Consider the following 19,620-nt stretch of genomic DNA (forward strand, 5'->3'; position numbering starts at 1 on the left):
AGGTAAGACTGAATTGTCCTTCAGCTGGCTGACACTCAGGACCGTATCAGAGGGGCAGGACTCATGGAATTAAGCAGGGTTTGATATTCTCCACGTCAGAAGTAGAGCCTTTATTTGTGAACTGTTTTCCCTTCGTGATGGTTTCCTACAGCTGGTTCTGTTGGCCAAGCCTTCAGAGCAGCCGTCATGCTTTCAGGATCCCCCAGCCAGAAGAAAACGAGCACACCGTGGATTCTCAGGGGGCTAGGCAATATTCTAGGTGTTGAGCCTAACACAGTTAATAGGAAGTGTCCTTGCCCCGAGAATATAACAATACGGTGGGGAGTAGAGGGGTACAGTGAGATCCGGGATGTGACGGGTGATAAGCCTGCTTGCGTGAAGGATGAGCAGTTAGCCTGTTAAAGAGGGAGGATTTCAAAAAGAGACATCAGCATAGAAGAACAAGGAAATCACCCAGTAACTCAGTGTTTCTAAAAGGCAGTGTCTGAACTTGAGAAATAGGCAAGTTATAGGCAGATATAGGCAGAGGCCCTGTGATGGAGGACATCTTTTCTGACCCAGTTCATAACACTGTAGAGATGGGATAGGAGGAGTTGAGCATGGAGTGAGGGAGATAAGTTAGGAAGCTTCTGAAGTAGTCCAGATGAGGGATGTGGAGCCTCAACAGGCATAGAAAGTAGGAGTGAAAGGAAAAGGGCAGAGCTGAGAAACATGGAGAAGGTGGAGTCACAACTTGAGGACTGGACCCGGAGGTTAAGGAAGAGAAAGGTGTCTAAGATGACTTCATTATTTTTGGTCTGAAGGAGGACTCCATAAATCCGTATAGGGCAGGCTCCAGGCAGGACAGTTTTAAGAGGAAGATAATAAGTTGAGTTTTAGAAATGTGTGAGAGGTGTTTATGGGACACTTCTAAGACAGTGTTTTACAGACAAAGAAATCAGTTTGTATCTCAAAGCTAGACATACAGCTTTTGCTCTGGTTTGCATTTTTTTTTTTTCTCATGCTACTCTCTTTAAATCAGTGATTCTTTTGGGCTTCATCATGACCAACTTTATAAATCCGATGACAGCAACGGATTCCCTGGGGGTGGAAAAACACACATGCACACGTTCATAAAACATGACATAAAATGTCAGGTAGTTTGAAGAGCTCCAAGTTAATGCTACTTGCTTTCAATGGGACTTGGAGCTTTAAGACTCCATCTAAATCTCAGAGCAGCCAAGTCACATATTGATTGACTGTGAAGGATCTTCTACTATTGCTCTATGACCGGAGGAGTCCAGTTGCAACCACATGGTTTATTATCAACACAAGTCAGTGGGAGATCAGAAAGCAATTACAATACCTAGAAACTGGAGCACACAGGCTCATTTTAACTCTTCTGTGTACTACTTAGATCTTTTCTCATGACCCCATTCTTTGCCTGTGTCATAAACTCCTCCCCAGACTTTCCCCCAAGGCGGAGCTAATAGGACACGAGTTGTTCAGACTCTTACTACTTATTGACGCAAATGTGGTCTTTCTTGTCTCAATTCATTATCATCATAAGGTGAGGATCCCGTTGTGAGGACAACCTCGCTTCATCTTCCGCTCAACTCACTTTTGGTTTCACAAGAACGTAAACATCCCACAGCTTTCATCTCCATATTTTAGCTCTTTTTCTACAAGCTCCATGCATGTTCATGTGCAATAAACTTTTTCACACATTTTGTTCTCATGCTGAGGAATGTTGGCATTCCTCTCCTCTAATGCACTAAATAGTCCTTCGGATCAACAGAGTCCCCCAAACAGATACAACGGTGCATTAAAGGATTCTGTCACCTAATATTTATTGAGTACTTCTTATGGACTAGGTCTCCCTTAAGGTTTTCCAGTCTAACGAAAGAGGCAAATGTAGATTTATAAATTACATACAGTGTGATCATTGCATTAATAGAGGTATCGAACCCAGGAGCTCATAATATGCATGCTACGTTACCCCTTATCTGATGGGTTGAGTCTTTTCAGTCATTTTTCTGTGAGCATTTGTCGCACCCCTCCTGACTGGGCTTCACGGTGCTGTGGGGATATATACTTGGACAAATCTTGAATTTGAGAAACTTTGACGGCTTAACAAAGATGTACAAAATAAGCTTTAATGGAAGGTAGAAGTGATACGTGCCGTAAGTATGAAGAAGAACAAAGGGGAAACTAGCATTTATTGAGTACATACTATGTGTCAGGGATTATTTTAGATACTTCCATTTACACTTTCTAACTGAATGCTCCTACCTGTGTTTAGGCTTAATTAGGCTTTTCTACCTTAATTTACAAATTAAGACTCAGAGATGACAAGCAAATTATCGAAGATCTCCTTGTTTGTAAAACTCACGATATTTCCACTCTATATTGCTAAAAGGACCTTAGGAAATATATCAAAATAATAAAGTGAGACAGAATATACTCATTTAGTTACTGCTCAGTGTTCCAGTTTTCTCTCAACTTCATTTATGTATTTTGCCCTGCCCCTTATGGGTCAGTACAGACCCTAGAACATACTTAGGGCTTGTCCCTTACCAGCTTTAACTATCATTAATATTATGGCAATTTCAAAAATAAATCCCTTTGGATGTGGCTCAGCGACTGGCTCCTATCTTTCTCCTGTGATTTCCTCAGTCCCAGGTAGCATTAACATTAGAGATAATTAAATTTGCTACCTTTACGGGATGACTTTCCATGGGCATGCCATCTCTTTTCTAAAGTGTGAACATTTCTTAATAAGACGTAGATGTGGCAGGCACCTTTTCTTATAATTCAAGGCCTTCTAACGTCCTTTTAAACAAAACTACTGACAAAGCCACTCTTAAGTTTCCTTTACTGGATGGGAATTATTACAGCTCAGATCCATTTATCCAGTGTCACACAAGTAGCTGGATATATTTGATAAACGACCCAAATTTTAACCTTCTTACAATTTAACACTTTAAATAAAAGCCGACAAGCTTCACCTCATTGGAAAATTACTATATGTCTGAAACAATTGGGATATCAATATCTGTCAGACAGCCTTCCTAGGTGTAACGTCTAAAGCAAGACTCATTGAGGTGACTCGCGTGGTGTTTACCCAGTAGTCATCACTCATGTTTGTTCATTATGTGTTGGGGTGATGAGCCAACCGCTGTACTGTCAGCTGGGGCTAGAGCCTGTTTAGTTTGGCACTGATTAATGATGTGCCCAGAGTGAGCCATTCTCAGAGCCATCTTAGAAACCCAGTTAGCCAAAGACAAATAGCTGGAACTTGGCCGATGGGAGCACAGGAGGTGTGCTCTTGAGAGAGGGGGAGTCATTTAGAAACATCCATATGACTTTTGGTTGTCTTAACTAAGGAAGAGGCAGGTTCTGCGGTAAAAAAAAAAAAAAAAAAAAGGCTTGGGGTGTGGTTTCTTGGTAGGCACCCCGGATTCAGTGTAAGGCATATTACTGATGTATAATACTTGTACAACTGCATTATTTTTCTGTGCTTTGGGTCTCACCGTTTATAAACTTGCTTATGGAGCCTACCTGCTTCCCAGCCACACCTTCAGACAAAAGGCACTTGTATCAGTGAGTATCTTGAGATGTTCCTTTTGAAGATCTATGCCAAAGAACAAGCATCTATAGCTTTACATTTTCTTTACCAAATGAACTTTACACACACACACACACACACACACACAAAGTTTTAAGGGTAGTGTTTTTCTTGCCTTTGTACCTTATTTTTCCTTCTCATTTTATTCACCTGTTGTACCATGTTGGTTTGACATCCATTTCTTTACTCAAGATTTCTCCTCTTTGCCTCTTTCTGTCCTTTAGGTGGGACAATAAGGAAGAGTTACATTGATCTTGAAGTTATAGAGAAAATGTCTCAGTGCTAATTAGAGTGCTGGCCTTTTAGTGGTATCCCTGAAATGGGCACAACACCTTATTTTATCCTTTCCAGAACGACCTTCTCTCCCTATTACTGACAGAAAGCATCTCTGAAGTTCCATTGGCAACTCCTGGCCCGAGACTTTAGGAATATTTATTTCCAAAAGATAAATAAACCCCTTCTTAGAGGGCATTTTTTCACTAGCCCATCCAAAATGCTCAACTCAAAAGTTACAAGGATGCCCAAATCCACTTTGTGGGAGAAAATACAGAGATGAGAGGATGGGCCCAAAGTTACACAGGAGGCAGGATAAGAAGAAAAATGCAAAGCCAGGTAGGCACTAGGTATCCTGGTTTAGTCATTAGTGTTTGACTTTATGACTTTGTTCCTCTGCTCAAAGATCTTAATTTTTCATCACTTCCTGCAAGATACAGTTCAGATTCTTCTACTCGGCAGCTACAGGCATCCATAGTTCGATCCTGACCTGTCCCTCACAGCTTACTTCCTACCCCTCTCCCTAAGGGAATAAGAATAAACAATAATCATCATGTATGTCTAGTCTCATAGAAGCCGCTCAACAAACATTCCTTTAATCCTTACACCACACTGCAAGGTCTACACTGTAATCTCCAGTTTACTGGGGATCTGAGGCTTAGGGAGGTTCAGAAATTTGCTCCAGGACACATAGATGGTAAAAGTGAGAGAGCCAAGAATCAAACCCAGTTCTGCCTGACTCCAGGGCTTGCTGTTTTCCTTTCACTAAAGCCAAAGTGATCTTGAGCAACTGTCTGTCTATTGGCTTCGAAAGCCCATCCCCCTCACTTCTCTTTTTAGATCTAAATCATACCCATCCTGCAGGACCCCACCCAGAACCTGCCTCGTTCATACAATGCTTCCAAACCACCCCAGCTGGAAGTGGTCTCCCCTGCCAGGTAGGAGTCGGGAGCTTTGGGCTCAAATCGCTACTGTACCACTGTCTAGTGTGTGATTTTGAGTAAGTCACTTAATTCTACCTTGGCATATGCTGCAACCTGACCTCCATAGTTCTACCCAATCAAAAGTTGTAGAATTCTGAAGTTATATATAATTTCTTGTATGTGCTGAGTCCTGTATCTCTCTGCCTACCTCATCCCCATTTCCCACTGGCTAGTACAGTACCTTATGCAGAAGGAGGGGCACAGCAGATAGTATTGTGGAGAGACGCATCTACTCTTCAATTCCAACTCACTCCCATTTATTTGTTCGTCTCTTTTATTCACTTAGTCATCCATTCATTTATTTATTGCTAGGGCTGAATTTTTCTGTAACTTCCATGATCCTTCCTGAGATGTCCTAGAAGCCTCACCTCCACTTTTAGACAATATAGTTATTGGTTTGGGAAAAGTTATTGGGCAATACTTAATGCCTTGAAGGCAAGGACTTTTCATTTTTTATACTCAAAGCAGATAAAACAGAAGGAGAAGTCACTTTGACATTATGAGATCTCAGAAAAAGAAGTTTGGACCGATAAATACTTTTTAACATTTTCTGTGTCATGGCTCTTTCAGCATCTCATCAATCCTTGCGCACCTGTGCATACCAGCCCATGGTTTCCAACCTGCACAGAAAAATGGATGGCTACCAATTAATTGAAGTCACCAGGTTTCAAGTTTGGTTCCAAAGGACTATCATCTTCTCTACCATCTTCAGTGACACTTGTCCCCTTTTGGTCCTAAAATCTTTAGCTCCTGCAGGTCCTCAAGCATTCCTTTAGGAGACAGTGATTCTGCTTATCCCATCAGCAGACACCACTGGGCAAAACAGATCTCATCTTCCTCCCTCCTAATCCCCAGAAAATTCTTGGACTCTAGCTTTCACCTGTCAGATGTTCATGCTAATTGAAATTTGAAAAGAAGGGAAAAGGCGATTATGTTCAACATCAGAAGGCCTACAGTTTGAACAAGGAGACCCATGTCTTCCCACTATTTTATCCATTCAACAAATGTGTCAGGCCCTCCTGAGTGTTTGGCACTGTTCTTAGGCCCATGACTAAGTCCTTTCCCTGGACAGTACACCATTTCCAAAGGTGTTAGTATTGGCTTCAATTGCCAAGATGGTAAGTGAGATAGAAATACTGTTTAGCTATTGAGTTGAACAACTTTCACAAGGACATAAAACTGAACATAATTTCAGGCCCTGAAAAAATTTGGTCTGGGTCATTGGGACTTTTAAGAAAGTCTAATCCAAAGTTACTGAACAGTCAGATGTGTTAGATAAGTTTAACTATTGCTGACCAACATCAGTTGCTTCAGAGATGATGGGTGGGTGCTCTTGTGAATACCGAATTCAATTGATTGGTAGGGACTGCCTGCAGACAGAGTCCTGGTTCAGCAGGAAATAAAAGTGCCATGATAGATTAGTCATGTCTGCCATTGTCATGGGAGAGAAGAATGATGGTATATATGCTATATAATTGCCATCTATGCTGTTTCCTCCAAAGGACCCATCAGTAAGCGGGGGGAATCACATTCAGGTGAAAGCATGGCAGACCCAGTGGATTTCTGGAAACTGTGGCAATAGCTGCCTTCATCCAGCTGAGAGAGATATAGTGAATGAGCAGAAAGGAAGAGGTATTGAGTGGAAAAAACACAAGAACCATTTCAGATCTGCCTTGGGTGCATTAGGTCCAAACCACCAAATGACTAAGGATTTTGCAGAATCAGGGCATTTGGGGCTGTTTTAATTGTCTGAACTTTGTGGCCATGGTGGTTGACAGGTTCTCCTTTAAAGATGGCTCACAATTACTTTAGTTTCGGAAGTGCTCTTCTGCCCTGGGACTGTGTAATAACCAGCCATGGAAAAGAAAAGGCCTGGGGATTTATGAGATGTCACAGTTTACAACCATCTGGGAGAAATACAGCAGGATGTTGGTACAGTAGTGTGTTAACCAGAGTTAATCTATCATTGCTACTGTTATAAACGCCCTCTTTCCCTCTGCTTAAAACCATCGCACAGATTTGACCCTAGTCTTCACAAAGACGGGCCAGAAATCATCTTTTTTAAACATGTAACTCAGAAATACAGTCAAATTGACCTTCGGTTTACTAGACTGAGGGGGAAATTTCCCAGGTATGAGAAACTTTAAAATCCACTAGTGATAAAGAGAAAAATGAGGTATAGTCTCTTCCTTCAAGGGACTCAGGGTCCTACGGGAAACCGGTAGTGAATACATAATTTCAGTACACTCTGAGAAGTGCAGTCCTCGAAGCGATCGGGCAAGAATAGAAATATGTTTGTATGCGCAAAAACCAGTAGTGTGCTAAATCATCACTTTGCTTTCCCTGCCCCCAAATTATATTGGTAACTCATACCCATCATAGCACTTATTGAGGGCCACTGTTATTATTTGTTGACACACCTACTTCCCACTAACTGCCTTTGATTTCTGCAAGAGTGAGCATTGGATCTGGTTTTTGTGTTGCCAGCACTTCAGCCAGTGATTAGCATGTATTAGATGCCTGACAAACGTTAGCTGAGCTAATACAGGACTGAACGTATACAGCTGACCCCTGAACTACATGGGGGTTAGGACGCCAAGCCTCTGCACAGTCAAAAATCCACATATGACATATAGTTTGGGCAGTTCCTTCGTATCCGTGGTTCCACATCTAAGGATTCAACCAACTCCGAATCATGTAGTGCTGCAGTATTTACTATTGAAAAGAATCCACGAATAAGTGGATCCGCAGGGTTCAAATCCATGTTGTTCGACGGTCAGCTGTACTTCCAAAGCTTCTAATGCAATACCCAGAATTGACAACTTATTAGAGAAAATTTAGAAAATAAAACATATTTACTCTTAAGGTGTTTGTTGATGATTCAGCTGAATCTAGTTGGAAATTAAAAAGCATACCATAGTGTTCTAAATTTCTCAACAAAGAACGGTCCACTTATAATATCACACTGTAAACTACAGAAACAAACATTCGATATACCATTTTAAAACTGTAAAAACACAAGAAAATACTACACGTTATTTATGGATAAGGCATATGTAGAATTATAAAAATATCTACAGAAAGAATATATCTCAGGCAAGAGTAGAATGAGGAAAGGATGACACCTGTGGCATTTTGTATCTTTAAAAAAGACATCTAAAACAAATACGGCAAAATGTTGACGTAAATAAAATTGCCATGGTGGATGATTATCTGCTATATTATTTTCTGTTTGAAATATTTCATAATTTTAAAGTTTATAATTGCTTTTTTTATGAAGTAAGACTACTGGGTGGGAACAAAATATCGCACTCTTAATTTGACGCATACCGAAAGGGAAAAGTATTTGGACAAGTGTGGCAAGAACATTCCTTCCCTGTATGTCAGAGTTTAGACCAGTGGGCTCTGCTTCATTTAAGTCCCACTGCGTGGCCATCCCCCCTGCCCGGTGTGTGTGCTGAGGAGCGTCCACCAACACTTTCCTTTAGGATTTACCTCCATGTGAGACAGTAGACAGTGCATTTATTTCCTAAGGGTGATTAATTTTAGAATAGTTTGGGGCTGATTTATCTGGTATTTTTTCTGTCCATTTTCCGTTTAGCTCATTCATTCACTCTGCGAATATTTTTGAAACTCATACTGGGTGCTGGACACACAGAGGTGAATTGGGTAAAATCCCACTGTCCACAGAGGTTGAGACACATGGGGGAAGCTCAACACCTGAGCAGACGGTCACCGTTCACTGCTTTTCTTCACACCTTACCCATGAATGAGTGAAGAAGGGCAGTGAATGGATCTCAGATTTGTTGGTAAACAGCCCATAATGTTTAAAGGGGTATCTGTGGATGCCATTTACCCATGAACAGACCTAGGAAATTGCTTATCATGTAGTACCGTGTATTGGGGCATCATCATTGTGGAACTTAAAAAAGAAAACTCCTTGCAGGCTCAGTTACTTCTTCAATAAAATTCCTCCCCTGCTTTTGGGGAGCTCCTAGGAGAGGCAGTCCAGCCCCTACCCCCCACCATGGTCAGCCAGGGTACCGTAGAGCACAGCACCTCGGTAGCAACTCTAGTTTGGGAGACTGGCCCGTTGGGAAGGTCATTCTTTGTAACTTTCAGAAGATTTGCCTAAGTCTTTGCTTTCAACACTTGAGCTTGACAAAGTATGACTAAGTTTGGTAAACGAGCGTTAGAAAACCAACAGTAGCAGAATTATTAAAAATTTGTAGCCATTTCCCCCCAAACCTATTGGAAGAGAGTAGTTCAACCTTCTCTGCCAGAAAACCAGCCCCATTGGTTTCTGCCCTTCTCACCATTCATGGTCCCATATTTTGACTGACTAACTTGACATGTTGTTTATTCAAAGCTGTGGATTAAATGCCACCCACTAATATGATTGGTGTGGACTTTGCTTGCCTGAGGCCAGCATCCTCAGACACTGGTGAAAATAGCTTCCTGCTGTCCAGCAGAGCCTTAGTTAGCTAACCTGCAAATCTAGCCTGATTGCTGTATGAATTTGACTCCCCATTTCAGTGGGGAAAGGAAGCTTGGTCACAGGACTGTTTGCCTCTTGATCTCTCTCCCCTCAAGGGCAGGATACAGAGGGAAGGCAGTGATCCCAAACCTCACCTTTTCTGTTTCCTCTTTTGAGCTGGCTTCCTGTGGTTGCTGAAGAAAGTGAGAAGGATGTTTCTTCCATATCCTTTGTTCTTCAACAAACCCAGCACTAATTGATTTTAAGACTAATTGCTGGTTGAAAGGTTTGGTTCTTTTACTGGCTATAAACGTGCCTGAAACCTTAAATTAAAATGCCTTCTTGTGAGGAGGAGGGCAGCTCTTAGTGTCTTAGACTTTGGAATGTGAAATCACCCAGATAGCATCTGTGGGGAATCGCAGGTCAGGTGTTGTATGATGGGTTATTTGGGGGCTAATGGCAAAGCCCTCGGAGCTCTCAGTTTGGATAATGATCAGATTCTCAGGATGCTTGGAGCTGCCTAAGCATCACTACCCCCGCCATCTGATTCCTACTTTATTTGTAGCTGAAACCAGGGGACGTTCTCAGCAAGCAAACAGCAGTACCAAGCAGCTAGCTCCCTTTCTAACTGCTCCGGTGCCATCTGTTTTGCTCTCCGGGTGAGTCTGAAAAGTCATCTTCTATACTCTCTCTAATAACAATCCTCCGTCAGGTTCCCCAGGCCCGTCTGGACGCTGCTAACCACAGGCTTGCCCGCTCAGGGTCGGCACTCGGGCTACTGCCCTGTATCCGGAAACACTGATGCTGATTGCTGCCCAGCAGATTGTGGGTTTACTGGGGAGACGGTGGCTGCCCTTGCTAAAAAAAGCCCTTAAGAGGCACCTGAGCCAGGTAGGCAGGTGCTCTCACCACAGTGGCTGTGGCTGCCTCGGTGAGAAGCAGCCCACCGAGTGGAGGTGGCTTCTAAGAGCCCTACCCAAGCATGCTCAGAGCAGACACTCTCTCCTGACCATCTCTGTGACTTCCCAGGTGAGAGCACTCATCTTGTCCCCGCTGTAGCTGGTACCCGAAGGCCACCCCTTGGGGGAACTGAGGGCAGTAACAAGCTGAGGCCTGGGCTTCTCATCTGTAAGTTACATTGACATTTCTGAGGGAAGGTCGCATGTCCCTTTCTCTTTTCCTAGGAATGGCAACCATCATAGCTCCCTCCTACCTTCTTATGCCTCCTCATTTAGACCAGTAGCCCTCAACCCCAGCTGCACATTAGTACCCGCTGGGTGGCTTTGTAGAGCATGACCAGTGTCTGGAACCCATTCCAGACCAGATGAATCAGAATCTCTGGGGGTGAGGCCAGGCAGAGGTACGTTTTACATTTTGTTGTAGACTGAGGGTTGGGAATTACTGGTTTTGAGGCTATTTCTTTCTTTTAATCATTTGTCGAGTCCATCAGTCATGAATTAAACAGACATTTTGTCAATTACTATGTGATCGGATCATGCAGGCTCTGGATATGCAAGAGTAACCAAGGACACAGCCCATGACATTATGGAACAGTCCTATGATGGGAGAATATGTGGTCCTACGTTGCCTTTAGGGGGAGGGCTGCAGGTCAGAAATGGATTTCTAGAACTGAAGAATGAGCAAGTGTTAGAAAGGAGGGCATTAGTCACAGGTGGAACGGAGAGCACAAATGAAGGCACGGGGTGACGCTCGAGGCACTGAGAGGACCTCAGTGCGGCTATAGGTCATGGGGTCTGAAGGGTGGTTCCAAGTAGGAGGCATCGGTTGGGGGGGTGGGAGTGGAAGGTAACCACGAGGGCCCGTGTGGTCACACTAGAGGAGCTGGTCTTCACCTGCAGGCAGTGCTGAACCAAGCAAACGATGTGATCAGATTTGCATTTGGGAAATAATCTGGCCTCTGTGAGGAGGGGCTGGAAGGGGTAAAGTTGAAGTCAGAGGTTGTTGGGTAAACCTGGACAGGTAATGGGGCAGGGGTCCAGGGACGAGTCAGTGAGAATGACGTGAAGTAGAGGAAGGGACAGATATTCAAGAGGTGAGTGAACATCACACCACTCCTGAAAACTATAATCCTCAGAGCAAAGTTCCCAACTTTCATGAACATTCAGGTTCCTAAGCCCAGGTAGTTCCATTAGTTTGATCATTGCTACCTAGTTTTTCATCACGCACCAAAGACATAATGTAACCCAGAGTTGCATTACAGGCACAGTACAGATACGAAGCGTCCCGAGAACAGGCCTTGGCTATAAGCAGTTTGCATTCCAGACTCTAACTTGGGAGAAGTGAAACCAATGGACAGTCCCAGTCTACAGCGAACTGTTCTTATTCTCAGCTCTTGGGTACAAATCTTGGCTTTTAACGTGATGCATAACAAGCCTAGTATTTGCTGGGTTCGGAAATACCATCTTAGGGAGGAACAGTCACGGTGACCTCACTGTCCGCGTCACACACGGCGCTGGCCTTTGGCCCAGAATTAGGTCATCATCAACCCCTCAGAGGGGTGCCCACAGGAGCTCAGACCTCAGAGGGCTGTTAAGACCCACTGGAGCAACAGAGACAAGGAGAAGTTAAATAGCTTGCTGATTCTTATGATTACTGCATGCCAGGATTAGATCACATCCTCTGTGAAGTGCAGAGGCACTTTTTTGCCTTTATTAATGAACAAACTATTTCAAATTCATCTGGTATAATTGAGGACATATGATGAGATCGAGGATGGGCTGGAGGTTGCACACCAGCTGAGCTGACCCTCTGTGATTTCAGAACACTTTCTGTTCAGTTACATTAAGCCGACCCCAAGGGGCCCCGGAGAGCCAGACCCGTCAGCAGGGGACTGCACTGGTCAAACCCCAGTGGGAGGTATGGCAGGAGGGTGCAAAGGTGGGCCAAAGCATCTTCCAGTCCCTGAAACCATTCAGGGGGAGAGTTGAGAACACTGTTTAAAAAACCAACTCTTGGGCTTCCCTGGTGGCGCAGTGGTTGAGAGTCCGCCTGCTGATGCAGGGGACACGGGTTCGTGCCCCGGTCCGGGAAGATCCCACATGCCGCGGAACGGCTGAGCCCGTGAGCCATGGCCGCTGAGCCTGCGCATCCGGAGCCTGTGCTGAACATTCTTGGGAATAAAACTGATCCAGTCCTAAAGCCCAGCGATGAGAACTGTCCCCCATGAGTCATTTTAAAGCTGGACTGTGTTGGCATCTGTCTTCTCCAAGACAGCCTTTTCTCTCCATTATGAAGATAAATCCATTTAATGGGCACCATGGATTGGGGAAATTGCACTTTTTTGTAAGCTCTGACCCTCCTTTAGTGGTGTACTGCTGTGGCTTCTTCAGAAACCCTCTGCTCAGCTTCAGATCAGCCCCTTCCAGCTCAGCTCTGGAAGGAAGCCCAGAATGCCCTCTGGAACCCTACAACACCATCTCAGAGCCACAGATGTTATTGTTTAGGCTGTATAGAAGTATTCTTTGAAAACCCTGTTAACAGTCTTACAGTTCTGTTAAGGATGCATTTGTTTAAATCTGCAGATGAAGGGTAGGAGCCTGAGAATCTTTGATATTGAACATATGCATCATTACAGTCTGGAAGATACTGGCTAAGTCCCGTGGGCCACAATACAAATAAGAAACGGTGCCTCCTCTCCAGGGATTTACAATCTAGATGGGGTGAAAGGTACACCAATCACTAACTTAACTGCTTTACAGTGATATGACAAGAATTGCTACAGAGGCCGTACTGAAGGCTCAGAAGTGGTGCTGGAGGTCTGCTGAGATCAGAGGTTCTCACACTTGAGGGTGTATCCGAATCACCCGGAGCAGCTGTTGAAACACTGACTCCTAGGCCCACTCCTAGAGTTTCTCATTCAGTGGGTCTGGGGTGGGCCGAGAAGTTGAATTTCTAGCAATTTCCCAGGTGGTACAGATGTGGTCTGGGAATATTTTTATAGGAGAAACCTCTGACATAATTTCATTATCAGAAGGTAAGAGAACTCACATTTGTTGTGATTCTAGTATGTTCCATTTAATGTATCGGGTACTTTGCATGTAATACCTTGAATAGATTTTGCAACAGCCCTGTGAACTCTGTACTGTGCTTACATAGTAGCATGCACAGTAGTATGCGTGCTACTGTGTCAGTGCTTCCACTTTACATGAGCAAACTAAGGCTTGAGAAGGGGAACTCACGTTTGCTAAATATCTACAATGTACCTTAAAGGGTGTTAGGCTTCATCTCAGTAACAATAACCTGATGAATCCCAAATGATTTGTTCTCCCAGTTTAGAGATGATGCAAATGAGTCTGGGAGGGATTGAGTGTCTTGAGGAAGTCTGCAGCCTGGCTTCAAAATTGTGTGCGCTGAGCTCTAAAGGCTGTGAAACTATCCTGAACCCAGTACCCAACTGTTTGCTGAAAACTACCAACGTGGGCTCCAAAAGCATATTTTCTTTAATACCTGAGTCATGCACTGCCTACCTTCTGCCTTTGTTCTTGCCGGTCCCTCTGCCTGGATTCCCCTTTCCTCTTCCTTCACCTCATAACTCCCGTTCATCCTTCAAGTCCCAGCAACAATTTTGTCTCAACCATGTAGACTTCGCTGACATCCCTCCTTTCCCCAGCTGGACCAGGAATAAAGATTCCTTCGCATGTGTCCCAACCTACTTTCTATTATTGAATCCCATCATACCTCCCCAAATCCTCTGATGATTTATCATTAGTAACAGAAGAAACAATCCACGGTTTTCATCTTAACCAGCAAAGCCATCCACCATCTGCCCAGCCTTACCTTGCAGCCCCACCTCATTCATCCAACTAAACGAAACCACCAGCCACTCTTCCCCACCCAGAGCTGTAGTCTCCTCCTTCTGAGCCAAGGTTCATGCTGTTTCCCCCACCAAGACTGGCTCCTTCCCTGCACCTCTTTGTGTCCACATCTTGCTTCTCCTTAAGCCCCAGCCAAAGTCCCCGTGCCATACCCTCAGCCCGCTGGCCCTCGAGAGGGGCTCCGTAAGTATTTGGGGGATAAACACCTTGCCCCTGCTCCACTGTGACGTCACTTACTCTCTTGGGGGAGGCAAGTATGTGCATGTCTTTCACTCTCCCAGACCGGGAGTTCATTCAGCACAAGCGCTCGCTCACAGGGCCTTGTACATTGTAGGTGCTCAAAAACAGTTGTTGAATAAATGGATGAACGATGCTGGATAAAGGTGTGGCTCTAAAGGCAGGGTCAAAGGTGACGAGACCACAAGCATGTGGGGGCTCAGAGGATCCGCAGCACATTTCAGTTAAAAACGATGAAACCAGGGCGTACAGTTAGACCAACAGCATGCTCGCTTCTATTCAGGGATCCCCAGCACTTACATCCTTTAATCTGCTCTGAGGAGCCAAAAGGTTTTCTCCATTTGAAGTACAAGTGTCTTGTGAGACCGCTCCCCCCCCCCCAACTTCTTTTGTATTTAACGTGTGACATTATTACAGCAAACACGTGCTGGGAAAACTCCAGAAACACATGGCTCAGACCGCAGGCAAGGTTCGGGCCTTGATTAAGTAATGTCAATACCAAATTCAGATTCTAAGAGTATATTTTCTTTGAAAACACACTGTAGCAAAGCACATGTTGTAATTAAGCAAAGCACAGGTTGTAATGAAGAAGTTTTAAGTTCATTGATTTGCTGATACCTCTGCAGCGCCATCTGTGGGTTTTTCAAACAGTGATTAAAGGTCAGATAATTTCCAAAGAGGACAGAGTTTAAGGATGGTGGTTGTGAGAGTCTTGATTTAAATCGCACGCATAGAGCATTAACAGAGAGTTTACGCCATCAGTTCTAATCCTGGTAGAAGCTGCTTTGCAAAGGAATAGAAGACTAATTGACCTGTCTGACTATTTTGTCCCTACGACATCTGACATGTCCCTATGACATCTACCGTGGGGGTCACTGTGCTTGGCACACGGAGTGACCATAGAACAATGGTCAATGGCCAGTGCCAAGCAAAACTGTGAAGTAGGTAAAACCAGTCTTTGGCTTCTGTATTATGCTGTATACCTACCACCTGCATCCCTTTCCCTAGGGCCAGGGCCCTCTAGACCTCGTCTCCCCTATCAACCTACTCTTAGGAAATGGGCTGTATTTTCTTCAAATTGAAGTGTAAATGATTGCTGGGGATTTAAAGGATTGTTCCACCTGTGGATGCCTACATCTAGCAGGGATCGAAGTCTTAAGCTAGAGAAATGGAACTCCAACTGGATTTTAAGCATAAGATATAAGTAGGAGCTACAAAGTTTCCCATACTTACATAGGGGATTATCATCATTTCCATGCAAAGGTACAACCATGAGCATATAAATGAATATGATTTTTTAAGTTATTTCTTATCAAAGCAGCTTTGTTGTTTCTATCCAGCTTCCTTCTCCTATTTTTTCTCCAATCTGGACAAGCTCAGCCCCATAAGCTGGTACTCCTGCATACTTCATTGCATGTATTTGTTGAGATCTTTGGTTGAAAGTGACAAGAATCCCATTCAAACCATTTTAAGAAAAGAAAAAGGCTTATGTAACCAAACCAGCAAATGTCAGGGTCGAACTGACTTTGTGGTTGAATATGGCGTCACCATTAACACATTCTTTCACACACACACACACACACACACACACACACACACACACACACACTTTCTTCCATCTGATTCTACTGGCATTGGTCTCATTATCTTCCACTTTCCCGAATATTAAGGGACAGTCTTACAGGTCTCAGTTTGAGGGGAAAAGAACATGCTTCAGCTATGCCTCAAGTCAAGTCAGGAAAGTCTGGGGAAGGATGCTGATTGGTCAGTTCATGTCACATGCCCACTTACTAGCATGATCATTGTGTCTAGTCACATGTAGTCTGGTGACTGTCATCTCTGACACCCCTTAAGAAACACATGAAGAAGGGGAATCACCGGGCCCTCTGGGCTTCTGTCTTCTTATCTATAAAACAAGGGAAGTGGAGATAGCTCTAAAACTCTCTCAGCATTAACCTGATTCTATTTTAAAATCGCTGCTTCATTTTTGGCATTCAAATGGCTATATCTTTGTCTCTCTTACGTGTCTTACCTCCCACCAGAAGGTCAAATAACATTAGGAGATGACAGTTACCTCCTCGGCTCAACTCAGAGTTTCTCTAAATGAGGAAAGGGGCAGCTCCTGTGGTGCCCCTCACATGAAACTGCGAAGTGTTATAATTCAGCCTGGACCAAATTTAGCCCCATTTATACTGCATGATATGAGATGGTAACAATCTCAAAATCTGTGAAGCATTCCAAATTTAGCATTTTGCCTGAGTAACTAAAGAAGCAGATCAGGTGGAAGGTCAACTGGAAATTTTCCTCTCTGCCGTTATGCTGGGGGCATGAAACAATGTTTATGTAACTGGTTCCAATTCAGATACAGCCCAGGTTCCAAGTGGCTAAGATGTGGTCATTTCCATATTATTTACCTATTTCCATACCACTGAACGGCCATTCTTTCTGCAAAATCCATGTGATGTCTTCTTCTCTGAAATACCTTCCCCCCCTGCCAGCAGTGTTCATCAGTCCACCTGCTCTGTCTCGTCCACACTCCTGCTGTCATATCTTTGTCCATCCTGGCTCTCTTATTAGACCCTTCGTTCACATTAAGGCAAGGGCCTTAATGTCCCTTATACTGTCCACCCAGCATAGACACATGGTAAGCACTCAGCAACATTTGCTGTACTGACGTCACAAATAATGCTTCTCGAGCAGATTTTTGTTAATAGCTTCTATCAATACAGTCTGATTTATAGTAAGCTAATAACCAGTTGAGTTATACTGAAGAGAGCAGCCCAGCCATGGCCCTAGAAACTCCCATGAGTCAGTGGTCTGGAAGACAGTTGCCTTCATGCCTTTTATATCACTGTTATCACCAGCAACCTCTTCTTCACAGGGCAAGCATGGCACGCAGGTCCTCTGAGAATAGTGGTGCCTACTGGATAAAACAGATCCGTAAGTGGATGATACAGATCTGTTATCCTTCACTGTTTCGTTTTCAGTTTCCCGAGGTTCCTGCCATTAGATTTATTTCTTGTGATAAAGTATTGCTTCCCAGATAGCCCCTATGAAAATGCAAATAGGTTACCTAGTAGAGGGTTTTCTTACTGTGGACATGGATTCCTAAAGGTCAGAAGCATATAAGGAAAAATGAGGGTTGATATCACTTGAAAATAGATAGACCTGTTTGTCTCGCAGCCACCAATGGCTTATCTTACCCTTGGTTCAGCCATGTTCAGTTGACTAAAGGAAAATGCGGTTGACATGGGATTCCTGGTTACACGAGGACACTGCAAGCAATGTGTACGCAGATGACTAAAGAGTGAGGATATCGGGCATCCCTGAGCTGAGGGGACTCATGGGCTTTTGGGTTCCCCTGATGCTCAGGTTTTTCTGAAGGCATATTGGGTTTTGCTACCAAGGAGGACTGACTTTCTTGTTCAGCCTCCCGATGTCTCTAGACCCCAGCAGATCACTGGACAGGTCCTCACACGATAGGACAGCTATAGGAGAGACATACACTTGGAGAAAGCAACCTGCACCGTCAGAGAGGGGGCAGCACCATTAAACAGAGCTCAGCAAGTGCAAGGAGCTGTCCCATGTTTGGAGGATATTTCAGCTGTCTAATATGTCCCAAGGTAGTGAGATTTTTCCCATCACCTGGCCATCAGGCAGGTTTGAAAGTTCTGGATTACCTCAGTCTTTTCCGTGCTGTAAAACTGTTACTTCTATTACAATAATATTTCATGAAAGTGGCATTTTGGTGGGACTAGTCAGTGAACAATTACTGAAGTATCCACCATGCGTGAATTGTTGAATGAACAACTGATTAGAAGCCGTAGGAGCATACTGAGATCACATTTATAGTGACAGGAGAGGTACCCCAGGGCTGTTCAACACCCAGTGTATGCTCTGAACACCATACGGGTATCTTAGAATTCAACTAGGTATCTGTGACCTTGGACAAGTTCTCAGTCCTTCTCAGTCTCCATTTTCTTAACCTTTTTTAAAAAAATTGTATCTTATATTGGAGTATAGTTGATTTACAGTGTTGTGTTGGTTTCAGGCATACAGCAAAGTGATATAGTTATGCATAGTCATATACCTATTCTTTTTCAGATCCTTTTCCCACAGAGTACTGAGTCCATTTTTCTTATCTTTAAAATAGTGTTTAAAAACACCTACGCTACTGTATCGGAAAGAGGATTAAATGAGGTGATGAACAGCAAAGTGCCTGGCACAGAACCTAGCACATAATTGAGGTGCATTTGTGATTTTTTCTTATTTGTAAGTTGCAAACAACCCAAAAATGGTGGTATGGGGTGCAGTATAATACAGTGTTTACAGTCCTAAGTTCCAATCTCAGCTCACTCACCTACCAATCAGCTGTATGATTTTGAACTAGTTAACTTAAGGTTTCAAAGCTTCAGTTTCTTCATATGGAAATGTAAAAGGTGATAATATCTACCTCGTGGATTTGAGTAGATTAAGAGGAGGAATATATATAAAGCACTTGCCTTAGTATCTGGCACATAGTAGGTACGTTATCAAGGGTAACAATTGTCGTTCTCATCTGTAATGTAAGATTAAAAAAAGCAGCAGCAAGATTACAGTCTCTTGGATGCCTCTGTGTGTTTTCTGGTCTTTTCCTGCTCTAGATATTCTGATGAAGATAAATCCACATTAATAGAGGCAATGGTTAATTGCCTCCTTGTGGGCTGGACCTGTTCTAAAGCAGAAAATTACCATATTCTTCTTTCTTGAGGTTTCCAATGGGTTATATCTATTCTAATTCAGTAAACCTCTTTTTTTAGTGCCTGGCTCAAAGAGGCAATACCACATGCACATTTCCAAATACATCGTTTGTATGAACACTCAGGCCTTAACTACATGGGGAAAGCAATCCAGGAGGGGGTGGGTGTGGGTATTATTTCACATTCACTTGAACCGGTGCCAACTAAACTTCCACAGTTAATTGTGTCTCAGCGATTTTCTCCTGGAAAAAAATAATGATTATGCAGACTTCTAGCTGTTGCTTGGACTTCTTTCGCTCTTGAATTTGCATTGTTTACAGTCACATAATATATCAAGCAAATGAATATGCATATATCCTCCCACCCCAAGTCTCCCGCAGTCCCCCCCGCCCCCCATTTCATAGTTAGTCAATCCACCTCCTTCCTTGCGGTTCCAGTGGTACAGGAGAAGATAGAAGCTGCACATCAT

The 19,620-nt window shown here is 43.6% G+C and overlaps 1 protein-coding gene across 5 annotated transcripts in view; it reads left to right on the forward strand.

The window, feature by feature from the left end:
- Positions 1-19,620, forward strand: part of ELMO1 (engulfment and cell motility 1) — a 550,105-nt gene that overhangs the window by 486,155 nt on the left and 44,330 nt on the right. The gene's annotated exons all lie outside the window — the stretch shown is intronic.

Source organism: Globicephala melas, chromosome 9 (assembly GCF_963455315.2).
Source record: "Globicephala melas chromosome 9, mGloMel1.2, whole genome shotgun sequence".
NCBI classification, from domain to species: domain Eukaryota; kingdom Metazoa; phylum Chordata; class Mammalia; order Artiodactyla; family Delphinidae; genus Globicephala; species Globicephala melas.